The sequence below is a fragment of the Podarcis gaigeae genome, assembly GCF_964106915.1.
Source record: "Podarcis gaigeae genome assembly, chromosome: 5".
Lineage (NCBI taxonomy): Eukaryota > Metazoa > Chordata > Lepidosauria > Squamata > Lacertidae > Podarcis > Podarcis gaigeae.
In genome coordinates, this window is record NC_139681.1 from 41380980 (window position 1) to 41393624 (window position 12645).

The 12645-nt window shown below is 41.3% G+C and overlaps 1 long non-coding RNA gene across 2 annotated transcripts; it reads left to right on the plus strand.

Moving 5' to 3' along the window:
• The first annotated feature begins 2347 nt into the window (after positions 1-2347).
• Positions 2348-8002, plus strand: LOC310845701. 2 transcript variants are annotated; one of them, XR_014564917.1, is made up of 3 exons: positions 2348-2556; positions 6686-6744; positions 7830-8002. It is a non-coding gene; the product is annotated as an uncharacterized lncRNA (long non-coding RNA). The 2 variants fall into 2 exon arrangements; XR_014564918.1 differs by lacking the exon at positions 7830-8002 and having other exon boundaries at positions 6686-6875.
• The last annotated feature ends 4643 nt before the right edge of the window (positions 8003-12645 follow it).

The following is a 12645-nucleotide window of genomic DNA, read 5'->3' on the forward strand; positions in this document are numbered from 1 at the left end:
TGAAAATAGATTCGAAAGAAGTGTTCTACTAAAGTCAATAGAAATAGGTTTCTTGGCTTCAGTGTGTGAGTGTCTATGGTGCACACAAGCTACCCTAGTTTGCAAATTTGCCCACAGCCTCACAAAGGTTGGCAAACCATGACTTGGCACCACATTTCTGAGAATTTTTCTCAGCCACAGGCGTTCCAGAAGAGCTTATTCTCTGAACAATGAGAGGTAGTCTGCAGACTTTTTCAGAGACATGCCCTGAGCGTGTATGGTACACAGTGGACCGAAGCTGGTTTGTTAAAAATGTAATGTAATGGTGTCACACACCCTCGCGGTAGAGCACACTGTGACTCAACCATAGCGAGCCAGAGTTTCAGACACAAACAGTCCCCAAATATGTATGAAGATACCAGATATTGAACCAACGAAATTTTGCATGCAAACCCTGTGCTCTACCTCTCGTCCATGGCCCTTCCCTGACTGGTCGCTTCTGACTGACTCTGATGTCATCTTTTGTGACCTCAGCAATTAACATGCAGGGAAGGAATCCAACCCAGCACTCATTCTTAGACACAATGTCTGCCATAATAATGTAATGTTGAAAACTTCCCAAAGGAGTAAAACAAGTCAATTCCCCCCCCCCCCAGGGTGAGTTATTATAACATTGACATCTTGAGTGCTACGTTTCCCCTCACAAACAACTGAAGACTGAAGTCTATACATTGCTAATTTAATTATGTTCAATTCCTGGAAGTCATTGCTATTGATTACAGTGATGTATAAACAATGCTTTGACATTTGGCAGGGAACTCCGCTAGATTATGTTTTAGGGAAACAACCTCAATGATCTAACTGGAAAGTCTTACTAAGGTTGTGTTCTTCCAAATATTTAACTGTAAGAGCCATTGAATATAGGAGCAATCATTTCCAAATAAACATGTACAGTTGTACCTTGGTTCTCAAATGGCTTGGTTGCCGAACAAATAAAACCATACTTCTCTAACTTGATAGATACACTACAAAGAGCAGTTCTTGAGGAGTTTAAAGTTAATAGAATCCCACTCACCACCACCACCCACTACTTGTCTTCAGAAGCAGCTTAACATGTCTGTCATGTTGCTGTAAATTTTCACATTCCACAGATGATAAAGTGAGCAGAAAGAGAATACTTTGTTTCTTGTGATTCCATGACTGAATGGACATTTGATTCACGATTGCTGGGTTTAACACTCAATCTGCTAGTTTGGGAATCTGCAATGAAAGGCTTCTGGGCCAAATTCACACACAAACACACACATTTGATCCCTCAGTGGCAGCCCAAGAGAAATACAGTTGTACCTTGGATCTCAAATGGCTTAGTAGCCGAACTAATCGGCTTCTGAACGCTGCAAACCCAGAAATAAGTGTTCTGGTTTGCAAACATTTTTCGGAAGCTGAACATCCGACATGGCTTCTGCTTGAGTGCAGGAAGCTCCTGCAGCCAATCGGAAGCCACACCTTGGTTTTCAAATGGTTCCAGGAGTTGAACACTCCCAGAATGGATTGAGTTCCAGAACCAAGGTACCACTGTATGAGATTGGCAGCAGAGGTGTGTAGGCTGGTGGTGCTCACCTGAACTCCTGCCAACCACATCACTGCCACTTACTGTGAGGTAGAAGGGGGGAGGAGTGAGGAGGTTGGCATGGTGCAAATGCACCAGCAGAATCAATCTGGTTCTTCTACTGGTGTGTTTGCACCATAGTGACCTCACCACAGCTTTCACCTCCTCGTTTACCTTCCAGTAAGCAGCTGCAACGTGGACGATGGGAGGTCAGGTGAGTGCCACCATCCTGGCCTACTGTTGGGGATTGGACTGCACTTGGATTTCCTTAGTGCTAAGTATTCAGGTATTATAAAAGCCCATCAAACTTTGAAAGTTTTATCGTTATTGCTTTAGCTCTGACAACTGGAAATAAAACTGTTAATGAGAGCTTGGTCACTTTATACACAGTCCAGCTGATTATAACTATTTTAACCTGGTAACTGGAAGTCAGCAAATGTAGGATTAAGTTTAAGCCAATGGTATTATGTGTTGAAGAATGAAGAATGTTGATGTAACTCAGACAGAGTTGAAAAGGAAAGTTTTTGTGAGCGTAGAATTATCACTTGGTTTCCAGAAACTCAAAAGTAATTCACAGTATATAAAGAAGAAAAACTCAATGGCATTGTGATAGTAAAATGCTTCAGTTGCCAATGACTTGGGAACTGTGATGTCTTTTACCACAGCCAGATGAACTGCTGACACTGGATTTCTTTCCCCCACTTCCCTATTTTTCCCCTATCTTTTTCTCCAAAAGGCCTCCCATACTGTCACCCCAAGAAGCTGTGAGTAATGTTTCCTCTATTGAACAACTTTCATCATTCATTCCGCAATGCTTCAGTTTGCTTTCATGTTTTTTCCTGCAGCAATGTAGTGTGTTGGCTAATGCATTTATGCTGAATATAATAAATCAAAGAAGTGTGCCGCCTCTGCCTTCTGAATCTACCCCTCTAACAGCAAGTTCTCGCAGAAAACTCTGCAAGGCCAAGGTATTGGAACTCAGGACAAAGAACCCCTTAGTTTAGCAAGAATCTTTAAAATCCACTGAGGTTGGCTTGGATTCTAACTAAATAAATGAATACAGGTTGCCAGAGATTAATCCAGCACCGTGTAAGAGTATTGTGTCAATAAGGAAACTGTTGGGCAGGAAAATGATGCACAGCTGTTGTGTCCTGAACTATATACCACAACATTCCACCTCTATAGTAACAAGAATTGTTACCTGTCCACTTTGTCTCCCTTACCTACCCCTGGCAAGGTATTACAAAATGTTCACATTATAAAACAAGGTACAAAGCTAAATCCTTTGGACTATTACAATTAATAAAAATTATTAGTGGAAAGATCAAGATAATTATAACTCTTTATTTCCAAATTAGCAATTGATTTTGTTGATTTTTTACAAACCACCAAGATTATCATCAAGTCAGTAGCCTCCAGTCTGTAGTTCTTCTATGTATATCAATACTGGACCCAGCAATCGGAGCATTCCCCGTCATTTCCTTACTTTCTTTTCCTGCCAACATTGTCCAATGCAACAGGGGGCCGGATGATCAGTCTCAGGATGTTGGGACTACGCAGAAGGTCTTTCTGTGGTTAAAGGATTCAGTCCCGGTCTGCGATTCAAAGAAAAAAGTCTTCAGTACTGCCAGATGAGTACCACTGATCTATGTCCGAGTTTCTTGGCCTCCTTCCAGAATGCAAGCAGTTTAGAGCTTTAGTTCCCCTATTCATGGATTTATTCTGCTAAGGCTGTCTCCTTGTTTTTTATTGCCAAGAGGGAGTTGTGCTATCAATACACATGTGACATATGATGTTTCCTTGATGCCATGCTATGACTCTAAGCACAGAGTTAACTATTCTGTTTCCCATAAGGTACACTATTTTGCTAGGGGGCATTTCAGAATCTCTATGCATCCAGTGGGGGCTGTATTGTGTGTTAGACTTGATGAAACTTCACAGGATGAAATGAGCCCAGTCTCTAGATGATAGATGATAGATAGATAGATAGATAGATAGATAGATAGATAGATAGATAGATAGATAGATATAGATAGATAGATAGATAGATGATAGATAGATGATAGATAGATAGATAGATAGATAGATAGATAGATAGATAGATAGATAGATATAGATAGATAGATATAGATAGATAGATAGATAGATAGATAGATAGATAGATATTCAAAGGTCTTCCTCCTCCTGCCCTCCTCATAGTGTTTTACACTTAATGATTGATATTAGTAACGGCAGGTTTTATCTTGATTGCAGGCTGAGCCATTTGTCAAAGTGAAGAAAATATTTCATTCATTTACCAGCACGGCAGTCTACTAGCCTATCAGTACAAAAGGCATTTCGTCAACATTCTTACTCATATTCTTACTGCAGATCTGAAAGCCTTGATTCAGAAGTCTCACTACTGCTAGTGGAATTTATTCTTTAATAAAGAGATGCAGAATTGCATTCACATTTTTTTTTGTAGGTGATGATGCCCATGATCCTAAGTGCACTTACAAGGAAGCCATTCATATTGAATTCCTGCTCAGTAAGGAACAGTGCTATTTAGAAGTAAGACCCATTGAGTTCAGCATGATTTACTTCATGGTATAATAACACTGTTGCCTGTGTTAAATTTGACACATTTAGAAAGTCAATGAAAGATCCGAAATCTTATTCTATCAGGTTTTGTCACTTATAAATTTGCTATTATTTCTGCTATTTCACCACCCGCAAAAACTACTAAGGTGATTGTGTCAGCTGCTGGGAAGTTGCCTCTGTATCATTTCCAGAATGAGTGTGTGGAAGAAAATTGATGCCAAAAAAGATCAAACATACACAGTAAGATAATTGATCTTACATATACACTATATCAATGGATTAGACCTTGAACACAGCAAATTTTTGACTCACTAGTGCTTCAGAGAAACCATTTCAGTTTATGCTATCATCAGAATAGATTAATCAGTAAATAACACATTATAAATGTAAAAACACCCACCAACATGTATATATAAAGAATTGCTTAGCAGATTCCAGAATCTGGAAATCATTAAATAAAACCAGCATAGTAAAACATTCAGACTTTGTTAATTTATCTTAGCGTAGGCCAACTAAAAATGATTGAATATCAGAACAGACCGTCATACTGCCACCATGCAAAATGAAATTATAGAGATGACTTCAGAAAAAAATAATGTCTACTTTAGAAAGAATATCACATTTTGTATAAGCTGGAGATGGTAGACAATAAATGTCTAGTCAAGTTACTCATCAATATGAATAGCGTCAACATGAAAAGAAGAGAAACAGAGAGAAAGTCTCAACATTTATTATGATGGTAAATTGGAGAATTGCTCCTACATTGTCCCAGCATTCTTCTGTTATGTCCTAGGATGCTCTAATCTGTGTAGGACTTCCCCCATACCTTGCAACCATAACACTGAGCCACTTATGCACAACAACCACATTTCACAACTGCATGAACAGGACAGATAAAGCAGTTGGATGCTTGTCCCATGCTTGTCTGTGGACAAGGGACTCTGGGGAAATTTCTGATTCATTTGATTTTCAGAGTGCCAACTGGGAGAAAGCTGATATTCTGACTAATTTTCTAATACCATGGCACAGTTGTACACTGCTGAAGAAACAGTTGTTATATTCCTCCCAGACGAAATGTGCATTTAGTCTCCCAGCCACTGTTTGATCAAATTTCTTAATTACTGGGGTACCATCTTTCTTCTGCACATATATGTCTGCATCATAGATGTATGGCACTCTGGAATCAGAACACAGCCATGATGACATAAACATTTGTGGGTTTTGATGGCATATACTGCCTCACTGGACTTCTTCCTATGCGAGCAGCACTAATTGTCCATAAGTTGTGACATTTTCATGTGGCACCAAGCTCTGTGCCACAGTTCCTGCACAGAAGGCAAGCTTGTAGCTCTCATTGATAGCTCAGAGTTGAAGCTGATAATCAAATCTGAGGACTGTTTTGATTCTTTTGAAGAAGACCTGTGACACTATGCACCGGAAGTGTGGAAGGCAACCCTCATTTTGCAAAGACCTTTCCATAAACAGAGAAAGGTCATCTAAAGGTCCTTGTTTGTCAGTTGCCATAAAATTTGGCCACCAGCTGAAGTCAGGGTGCAGTTTGCTTGCAAACATTTGCAGATGCAATTGGGGTCTCAGGGACCTCAACAGCCAGGATACTAAATTTTGTGCATGGCTGAGGACTTCCTGGAGCATGGAGTCTGACATAAAGGGCAGCATCCAACTAAAGAGTTCAGCTAAAGCAAGGAGTTTTAGCTGCACAATAGACCCTCTCCAGCCTCTTATCTCCTTGCATGCCCCATAAATCTTCTGTGGAGGGTTGGAAGAAACCCTGGAACAGATTTATGGGGTTTGTGGAGATAGAAGAGGGCAGGGAAGTTCAATTCCACAGCTAAAACCCTTTGCATTAGTGGAACTGTTTAATAGGATACCACCCAAACATTTTATGATTCTCCTGCTGCTGTGATCTAAACCACTGAGCCTCTTGAGTTTGCTGATTGGAAGGTTGGTGTTCGAATCCATGCAATGGGGTGAGCTCCCATTGCTCTGTCCCAGCTTCTGCCAACCTAGCAGTTCGAAAGCACACCAGTGCAAGTAGATAAATAAGTACTGCTGCAGCGGGAAGGTAAACAGCATTTCCGTGCACTCTGGCACTCATCATGGTGTTCCATTGCACCAGTAGTGGTTTAGTCATGCTGGTCACGACCTGGAAAGCTGTCTGTGGACAAATGCCAACTCCATTGGCCTGAAAAGCAAGATGAGCGCTGCACCCCATAGTTGCCTTTGACTGGACTTAACCGCCCAGGGGTCCTCTACCTTTTTTACCTTACTGCCTAAAGGTGTTTGACCCCACTTGCTGATGGAGGACTAAAACAAGATTAGTTGGGTCCCTTTTCAAAACAGGTATTTTGCCTTGCGTCAGATCAGGAATGAGATTCAGCAAGGAATTAGCGGACTCACACAGCAAGTGTCTTTTCTAATTTTTTAAAAAACCCTTTAATGTGATGCAGATTAATAATAATGCTGGATGAATAGATTTGCATCTATGTCTATTTGCAGGCCTCCTTGAAATATCCTGAAGCGAGCACACAGTTGGAATGGCACAAAGTGGAACAAAGGTGACATTGGCATTTAAAGAGGATTCATTGCTCTGAAAGTTTACAAGAGCTAGGGGGGCAACTTGCATGGGGAACACCTGTGCTTCCTTCTAGTTACAACTGGATTGTACGCAAGTAGCTCTTATTTCTTATAGCAGCGTATCCAGCAGGTACCTTGGGTTGATGGGTTAAGGAATTGTTTGTTTTTAATCATCAAGGGAAGAGACCCAACTCAGTGGCTGATTCCACTAGGGAGGAAGTAGGCATTCAATTAGGGCTTCTTAACTATGCATAGCATCCCTGCTTGTATTACAGTGAGCAAAATCAAGGCAGGCGCAACCCACCTCTAGCAAGTCCCCTGCCTCAATTTTGCTCATACCCAATCCTGCCTTCCTCTGCCTTCTACCCTAACTCAAGTTGTTGTAGGAAAGGCAGTGTGTAGTAAACAGAGGAGGATGCTAGAGATGATGGCAATAATGGTGCTTTGAGTATCTTGTCTCACTGGAGGTGGGTGGATCTGAATATATGCTTCACCATCGTGGTGGGAAAAGATGATCTGAGCATTATTTTCAGGCAAGAAGGGGCCTTTTGATGAGAGGAAATAATACTCCCAGAAGCTTCTTTTCCTCCTCTTCTTCAAGCTGGCACTTTCATTTTCATTTCATTTTTCATTTGGTGGAGAAGGTCTTTGTACTTCCATTAGAATAGAAATGATACATTCTGGTGTGTGAGAGAGAGGTGGGGGGGGGGGAGAACCCTCCCATGAAGAACTGCGGTCACAGAGTTCAAGGCACAGCATCTTGTATCTCTAGTAAACCCCAGCTGCAAATGCTTTCATAGATTCCCCAGATTCTCTAGTCTAGATTCCATTCCTAGCTTTCATCGAACACTACAATTTAGTCATTCTGAACTCCCATTAAGCGATATGATGCACAGTTTTTTTGATAAAGACATGTCTGGAAATAAGCACTCGGTGTACCACATTACTAAATATTTCAGTTTTGCTATAATGGTATAGAGAAAATTGTCCAGTGATACTTCTGGAGAAGTATGGTCTGCCTGTACTCTGGAGAAAATGTATTCCATTTTCACTGCTTTCCCTCCAGACATTTATCTCTAGATGCCAGGCTAAGAGACAACAATATCAGTGTGTAAGGAGTTTGGACTTTTCCTCCAAGCCTTTGGAAATATATGGTGGACTGATAAAGCAATGCAATACAGAAAGCTGTCAAAACAGATAAAATTTGTTAACCTAGATGCTTTACATCATCATAGGCTGCCCTCCCCCTTTGTTTTGATTTCTCTCCCTTCACATTTTTCCTCTACATCTCTGCTTTATTCTTGAAATACGTTCTGAGGAACAAGTCTCTGACATGTAAAAATTCAAAGCTTATCTGAATAGAAACATCCTTTGTGCCAACACTATATATTTGCTGGATTCTTTAGATGAAGATTAGCAATTTGGGGAAGGAAAAAGTGGAAGGTAGGCTGAGCAGGATTCCAGAAAGATGAGAGAGACCCAATGTTGAAAGCAGTCCCAAGTGTTTGTTACCCCTTATGTATGTGTTAGATGAGCACCATTGATAATCTAAAGCAGGAATGGGGGACCTGCAGTCTCCCAGACTTAGTTGGACTCCATCAGCCCCAGCCGGCATGGCTAGTGGTCAAGGATGATGGGAGTTGGAGTCCAACAACATCTGGAGGGCCATGAATTTCCCATCAGTAATAGTGGATTAATTCCTCATTCCCCACACCAAACTGATTATCTCTTTCCATGACCCACCTGCATGTGATTCATATCTGTCAGGCCTGGTCCTACCATTAGGTAGAGTGGAGTGGTTGCCTTCAGCAGCAGATGTTGGGAAACACTGGCAAGGTACTGAGATTAGAGCTGTGTGTGCCATGTGACTTGAACTGCATGCTCTAGCCTTAAGGTGCAGAGGAGGAGATTACTCCATCACCAAGCAAGATTCAGCTGCCCATGGGGTTGGAATTGGTATGTGGAATGAGTGAGGATGCCATCTTGTCATTTACTTCAGGCAACAAAATGTCTTGGTCTTGCACTTGTAAAGCTAGGCAGCTGCACGATTCAGCTTTATTACAAAACCTGGCGATCCATGAGTGTGCTGCAATTCAGAATGAATTTCTGGCTTCTGGATACAGATTGTCCACCTGGCAAGAACAATAGCTCCTCCTCATACTCCAAAGGACTTGGAAAATATGCATTAGGCTTAATCTATGATTGGGATGGGTAAATATGTCAATTGTGATTTCTCATTTTTCACATCTTAAATTCAGGTACCCTAATTTACACACCATTTTGCCATTCCTCAAGGGTTTCCTTACAGTAATTTGATCAGAGTTTCTTACGAAAATTCTACAGAATTTTAGTGTGACTTTTCCCTAATATAGACCTTTTTTTGATGCAGCTTTGCCTAGTTGTTGCAGAACACTTTCCTTAATACAAAACATTTTTTGTATATTATTTTCACCCACACATGCATTTTATTCATACTGTATCTTGGGAGATGCATTTTGTTGTACATATTACTTGATTGGAGGACTGTGCTGCAAAATTTGGAGAAGTTTAAAAGGTGGCTGTGTCTTGGTTCGTATAATGTTTCAGAAAGTGCTAATTAGGTAAGTTCTCCTTCAAAAGGAAAATTAACTGATTTTCTCCCCCTCAGTCTTCTACGGGGCCAAGTCAATTCAGTTAATTCAAGGAGAGAAGGAATAGGGGTGGGGGGGGGGGAGAGATACACGTACCAAGGATTTCAACACCTGCTCTGAAATTCTGTAAGGTATTTAAAATATTTGCATATCAATGACCAGCAGTTCACAGGGCATGACTAAGCTGAAGCCCTGGGTTAATAGCATCTCCTTCTCTATTATTTATTTATGGAAATATATTTTAATATTTTTGACACATTTTATTAAGGGTCTGCCCCTTGCTTTCATCCTTTCACAACTTTCTAATTTTTAGAAAAGTCAGAAGAGGCAGAATGTGACACATAAATTTGATTATGAAGAGTGATTCCTTTATAAATATCTACAGACATGTTTCATTATTGATAGATACTTATCTCCTGGCCCCCTCTCTGCCTGTCTGGGTCTTTTAATCTATAGAATACAAGTCATCTCCTATTGAACGTTGAACTGGGCTTAATTGGCTAATATTGCTCCAGAATTTGGATAGCTTATGTATTCCCCCACTCCTCCCTTTTAAAGAAGCCCTTTAAAGGATTGGTACAGTGGGAAAGTGAAGAAGGTTTGCTGAACTTTTCATTGCTGGAAGCTCAGCCAAGTATCCAACTTTACTCTCTCATCCATTATTACTCCTTTCTCTTAATCCAGCTAAGGACTTCAGCAGGCTCTACCTTGAAAGTTTTGAGGAGACAGGGGCCTTCTGGGGCCTGGCAAAACTGAGAGGTTGTCTGGTTCCAAAAATTAATGAACACCAGAGGTTATGAGGATTGGTTTTCTGGTGGGCAAAACTGTTTGGCTTCTAGTACCTTGTTTACAGCAATTTGATTAAAGGCCTTTCACAAAGAAAACTGCATCCAATATGGGAACCACTCCACTGTGGTGAGAGATTCACTGAGATTCACTCCATTCACTGATAAAACTGAATGGGAAGAGCTAATCACAGAGATCTTTTCTATCTAATCAGCAGCCTCTATATAATCTATATATAATCCCGGTATACGTGTGTGCATGTACACAAGTGTGTGTGTAGGAGGCTTCAGAAAGTGTCATAGGAGGAAATGCAGATTCCTAATGACTTCACAACTCTGTCCATTCTCAGCGCTTCTCCTGACACTAAAAATAAATAATTTTATGAGTAAAGTGAAATGAAACATTTTGATTATCCGACTTAAATGCTTCAATATTTCAGCAATTTCAGCAGTTCATTTTTTATTAAAGCCGTGCCATGTAGCCTGTCACATTGCTCAAAATTGCGGTTCTGATTGCAAAATAAATCAAAGCAAATGGAACATGTACAACTTAATTCCAATGCACGTTCTTTCATTTCATTAATAAAATACTTCTCGCAAAGTGCAGTGTTTTCCAAGACATTCACAGAACTCAATTCATATTATTACTCTAAGATCCTGATGAAAGAGAATGGGTTTTTTTATTTTTATTTTTAAAGACATTTAAAACTCGCTTCCATATAATCTCATCCATTTTCTGAAGTAGCCCTCATAGTGGGCCTTGGTATGTTGGTAGCCCTATTCAGTTGTTGAGCCTTATCACAGGAGGGCTTGATGGGTGTAAGAGGCTCGGTATCTGATGGCCCCACTCCCAATGGCCTAGGTACACCCAACCTTTAGTACAAGGTCTGGAGGGGCTTCTGAATGAGGTTAGAAGTCTTCTCGAGATTGGCAATCCTGGTAAGTCAATGTTCTGATCATGTAAAGGCTTCCAGCTATATTTGGCTGGAATTGGTTAGAACCTCCCCCCAGGCCATTGCAAATGAAAGTGGGTGTGCATGGGAAGGGGGGAAATGCATGAAGGTTGTTGTAGGGCAGGACCTGTTACACAAAGAATATTGGGGCAGGGCAACCACACTGCCTTGGCCTCCTATACATATTTAGCCTCCCTCAGTCCAGTATACCCGAAGGAGCATCTCTACCCCTGTCGTTCTGTCCTGACACTGAGGTCCAGAACCGAGGGCCTTCTGGCGGTTCCCTCAGTGCAAGAAGCAAAGTTACAGGGAACCAGGCAGAGGGCCTTCTTGGTAGTGGCACCCACCCTGTGGAACACCGTCCCACCAGATGTCAAAGAGAACAACAACTACCAGACTTTTAGAAGACATCTGAAGGCAGCCCTGTTTAGGGAAGCTTTTAATATTTGATTATATTTGATTGTATTTTAATATTTTGTTGGAAGCCACCCAGAGTGACTGGGGAAACCCAGCCAGATGGGCAGGGTATAAATAAATAAACATATTATTATTATCAGGCTCAATACCTGGGTAGGGTGGAGAGGTGCCCGCTTTTCCAGAGGATTGAGGGGCCCCAATGTGATGTCACGCAACGTCCTGACATCACATGCATGATGTCCGGACGTCACAAGTGTGACATCATGTGGAGCCAGGGGGCAAAGCCAAACACCCTCTGAAAATTGAGGGGACCCAGACCCCTCAAAAAATACATGGAGGGGCGAAACTTCCTTGCCTTGGGAGTCGGCTTCTATGATACGGTGAATGGTTTAACATATGGAAGCCTGAGAAATCACCATCCACCCTGACAACTTCAAATGCCTCCACATCACTACAGCGGCAACTTCACACACACTCCACTCCCACCGCAACTGTCCCCCCCAAAACATACCCTTTGCACTCCATGGTCCCTAACACATACAAAAAGCCTGCAACCCCACACATCTTGACACTTAAGCACCCTGCAACCCCAGACACATCTCAGCAACCACATACCCTGACACCCCCTGGTATGCACACACACTACCGAAACTCCAAAAATTTACAAAAGCAATCATACGCATCAGAAAGAAACTTGGTGGAGACGTTGCAACTCTAAATTCACAAGAAAGTCAGTGATAAGAGTTGTTGCGCATGGGCCCCAATGCTTTTAGGCTGAGACCTTGTTTTAGATCTGGTAAGGTATGAAGCAGCTTCTTACACTCCTTTATGCCATATACTGCACTTGAAGACGTGTTGTTACAGATATAAGTGCCTTGAAAGTTCAGTTGATTTGATTTCAAGAGGTATGTGAAAATGTAAGCAGCCACAAGCATCTATTACGATTTGAAATCTTTCACACTATAGCATGATAAGAGTAGCAACACCAATTTAAAGGATGCTAATAGATGAGATACAAATGCCTAGGTGATCATTTTAAATGAAAGATGCTACCCTAGCGGTTTTTGCATCTTGGCGATGTTTCAGGCTGGGCAGCA